The sequence below is a fragment of the Cupressus sempervirens genome, chromosome 5 (genome assembly GCF_028749045.1).
Source record: "Cupressus sempervirens isolate cs-2001-9-10 chromosome 5, ASM2874904v1, whole genome shotgun sequence".
Lineage (NCBI taxonomy): Eukaryota > Viridiplantae > Streptophyta > Pinopsida > Cupressales > Cupressaceae > Cupressus > Cupressus sempervirens.
This window is the reverse complement of record NC_143122.1, coordinates 190,014,243-190,019,082: the sequence shown is the minus strand read 5'-3', so window position 1 is coordinate 190,019,082 and position 4,840 is coordinate 190,014,243.

Here is a 4,840-nt window from a genome sequence, read left to right as displayed (position 1 = left end):
AAGTAATTCAACATCTCTTTCATGTACACTAATCTTAGAATTAGAGTGTTCCTCAACTTCATTCTATAACTTGGCACCTGACTATAGCTTGGTACCTGAATGCAACTCGTCATTCATGGTATGTGACTCGATAGTCACTAAAACTTCCTATTGCTTTGTAGCATCTTCATCAAAAGTGATAATTGCATAAAAGTATATGAATGATTTGTACTCCTCTCATTCCTTCATAGGTTCAACCTCATGTACTTTTATATATTCATCAAATTTCACATTTTCTAAAATATCCACAACTTTGTTAGTGTTAGTATTTAAAAACTTGTAAGCTTTACTTCTTGTGGAATAGCCAAGGAATATACCTTCTTCACTTTTTTCATCTAATTTACCATTCATGAAATCTTTGAGAATATAACACTTGCTTCCAAATACCTTAAAATATTTTATTAGGTCAGTATCCATAGCATAGTTCAAAAGGTATTAAATGAGTACCTTTCTTGACTTGTACATAGTTCAAGGTATAGACATCTATACTTACAGTCTCTCTCTAGTATTTCAAAGCAACATTCTTCTCCATCATGAGTGTCCTAGTATAGTCCATTACAGATCTATTCCTCCTTTCAATAATTCCATTTTGCAGACGGGTTCTAGGGGAAAATGTCTATCTTTTGATTCCTTTTTCATTACAAAACATCTCAAACTAATTTGATGTAAATCCTTCTCCTCTATCAAATCTCAAATGTTTTAGACTTTTACCTATTTCCTTTTTAACTCTTGCTAAGTACCACTTAAGCATTTGGTAAACATCATATTTCTATTTTAGAAACATAACTATCATCATCCTAGAATAATCATCAAAAAACAACATAATGTAATTTTCATCTTTGTAGCTTTAAACATCAATTAGTCCACACAAGTTAGTATGAAAAATCTCCAAAATTCCTTTAGAGGTGTAAGCCTTACTCTTAAAACTAAAATTTGTCATTTTTCCTAACTAACATTGTTTGTAGATTATATTGTCAAGTTTCTTCAACTTAAACAAACCTATGACTCTTCTCATGTTACCAATACTAACGACATTATCAAAATTAACATGACATAACCTCTTGTTCCATTACCACACATTATAAAATTCTACAACTTGATAAGTGGCATCATCCATATCAAAATAGAATAGATTACCTCTAGTTTGATCACCATTTCAAATGATTTTTCCATTAGTATCATATATCTTAGCTATCTTTTTCTCAAACTCAACCTTGCAACCTAAACTATTTAGTTGTGACACACTCAAAAAATTATAGTTAAGTCCTTCAACATAATAAGCATTTTAACATAAAATATTTTCTATGAGTTTGGTAGAACCTTTTTCTTTTATCAGATAGGGTGCATCATAATCAAACCTTACACTATTTCCATCATAACAATTCAAGGTAATGAACTTACTTTTATCTCTAGTTATCTGATGTGAACACCCACTAGCAATGATCTATCTATCATTCTTGTTCACACAAGACACTAATGTAGTTACCTTATCCTCATTAGAATCATCCTTCATTGCAACATACAACACTTCACCATCATGATTGTCAGATCCATCTTTGGCTTCCTCTTCTGCAATGTAGCAAAACTTATTTCGTTTATCTTTGTAGTCTTTTCTGTCCTCATCTCTCTTAATTTTTACCTTGTCTCCACCTCTATAGTTCTTCTTCTCTTATCATCTAGTAGCAATATGACCAACCTCATGGAAATTTTAACACATGATAGGTAACTTAACTTCAAATTTTCCTTTACCTCTATGAAATCTCCTTGCTAGTAGTTCTTCAAGCTATTCTACATCCTCTTCATCTATATCACTACCACTAGAAACATATTTTACCTTTTTATTTTTCTCGTTCTCATTTGGTTCCTTCAATGATAACTTAGCTTTTAAAGAAGATTCAACATTGTTAGATTTGACGTTGCCAAAATTAGATAGCTCAAAAGTAGTAAGCCTACATACTAGACATTTAGAAGTTATATAAGAACTTGGTATACATCTTAGTTCTTGTAGTATAGAAACTCTAAGAGCATAGATGGGAAACAATGTTCCCAAAACTTTTCTTAGTCCATTTTCATCATCTATCTTACCTATAGATCCTCTCATAGCATTAAAAATACCTTTTATCCTAGAGCAATATTGACCAACATTCTCACCTTCTTGCATCCTCATATAATCAAACTTACCTCTAAGACTTTTAGATTTGGCTCTCAAAACATTTGCATCACCTCCATTGATGATGTGAAGTGCATCCCACATCTTCTTTGCACTATCACAACCCTTGATATCATCAAACTTGATGTAACTTAGGGTAGTGGAAATCTACAATATTGCCTAATTATGTTATTTCTTCTTTTCAAATATTCAATAGTTAGGGCTCCAACATGATCAATATGCTCAATGACAATGGTATATTGTGCATGGACTCCAAGACCTCCTAGGTGTAGCTATTACAAACTAGAATTTTCATTGCAACAAAAGATCGATCTATTAATGCATGAAACAACCACTAGACTTATTAAACACATGAGGCAATTAAGCCATGTCACAGATCTTAAAGGGGAAGGTTGGAAATTAGTCCAATAATTCCCCCCTCAATGTTACTCGAGGAGATTAAAACCTATGACCAAGCTTTGATACCACTTGTTACAAGCTAGAGTTCTCGTTACACCAAAATATTGACCTATTAATCTATCATACAACCACTAGAATAATACCATGTATGCTAATTCTATGGGGGAGTATTGTAGAACATTGTTATGATGTATTTATAAGTGTATTTTTCATTGATAAAAACATAGTAATAAGTTTGTGAAAGACTAACAAAGTAGCGGACTAAGAAATAGACTATGATTTTTGTATTGAGGAAAATACATTGCATATCTACTTATGTGCAATGACCAACACATACTACAACATGTATTTGTCTCATGGGAAAGTGCACAAAACATAAATCGATAGTGTATGAAAGATATTAATGATTCTATCACATGGAAATAGAGCATTGAAAAAACATTTTTTGTTATCTAATCAATATAAAGCATTGTATTTGGAATAAAGGGTTGTGAAATTAATTGGAGGTAGTATACTAACTATTAATGATGTCAGCAAGTGCATAGGTATGAAAGTCACACATTTGAAAGTTTGGGTATAATTGTGAGCCGACAGGATTAATTAAATATGTTTTTCATTTAATTAACATATGGAAAAGTGTGAAGTTGACTCAAGGATTTAATATTGAGTATGGTATAAAGGAAAGATGTTTTCTGAGTTTTACATATGATGATTGAGATTGATGAGTAGAGAAGAGTTATGAATTGAGAAGTAGTAGACCAGAATGAGTTTGTAATGCATGTAAGTGACCTTAAGGGTTACTTTTGATGGATATAGAGTTCTAGATCTAATTGTGTGATCTGAAGGGAAAGAATTCTGACATATTGGATAGAGGAAGAAGTGAAAGATTGTTACACATCTATTATTCTAAAAGGAATAGTACCAAGATCAATTGGATAGTGGGTTCATTGATATGATTCTGAAGCTATTTAGATAGTGGGTTTAGCTACCTTCTACAACATCTAGCAGGGTTTGAATCTCCTAACAGGGACTCAAAGTCAATAGGGACTCTTTGTAATAAGTGTTGTAATAGACTCCTAACAAGGTCTATCCTCTAACAAGGAATATTCATATTAGTACATCATTTTTTGAGCATCATTCCCATCGAGGTTTTCCTTCTAATCAAGGGTTTCCCTAGTCAACATATTTGGTGTAATTGTGCATGTGCATTTCTTTATGGTTACTATTTTATTTTTGTTGAATGGTTGAGATTCATTTAAAGGCTAAATCTTTATATAGCTGATTCACCCCCCCTCTCAATTATATTGGTGAACGACTATTTCTAACAATTGGTATCAGAGATATAGGTCCTTGAAGGAAAGTTTAAGAACTTTGAGAGATCCATGGTGAATTTTTTTAGGAAGGAAAGTCCTAGATTTGATGGCACAAACTACGAAAGATGGAAGGATAAAATGAAGACTCATCTTTTGTACATGGGTCTAGGATATTGGCTTGTAACCAAGACATCTAAAAAAATTCCTAAAGAAGACCATCTTGAAATCTTTACCAAGGAACAAAGAGAAGTATTTATGTGTGACACAAGGGCAAGAGAAGCAATATGGTTAGTGCTACCTAAAAGTGAGTACAGTCAAGTAAAACAACTCAAAACATCTCATGAAATTTCAAAAAATTTAGAGGCTAATTATGAGGGTGATACACATATAAAGAGGGTTAGATTGAAAAACTTGTATTGTGCATTCCATGATGCTATAATGATGGAAGATGAATATGTAAGAAGCTATGTTGATGGAAAGAAATCTGATGCTGAAGTGATATGGAAGATCTTGAAAAGTCTGACATTACCTTTCGAGATAGTAGCACAAATGGTTTAGTAGATGATACCCTGTACTAACAATTTCACTAAAGAAACATTACTTGGTAGATTGGAAGCTATAAAATTTGATCTAAAAAAATCTAGAGAATTAGCAAAAGTTAAGACAACATTTAGTGCACTGAATATCAAACTTGGTTTAGCAAGGAACATAAAAGTGTAGGGAGACATTGCTATTAGCAGCAAGTCTATTGAGGAAATGATCCAAGAGGGAGTAACTCTTCTTGTGGAAAGAGAAAAAGATGGTAAGAATATGTTCAAATGTTGGAAATGTAATGAATATGGGCATTATGCATCTAAGTGTCCTAAAAGAGAAAGAAAGTATAAGGGAAGGTTCAAGTCTAGAAGATCTAGAAATTGTT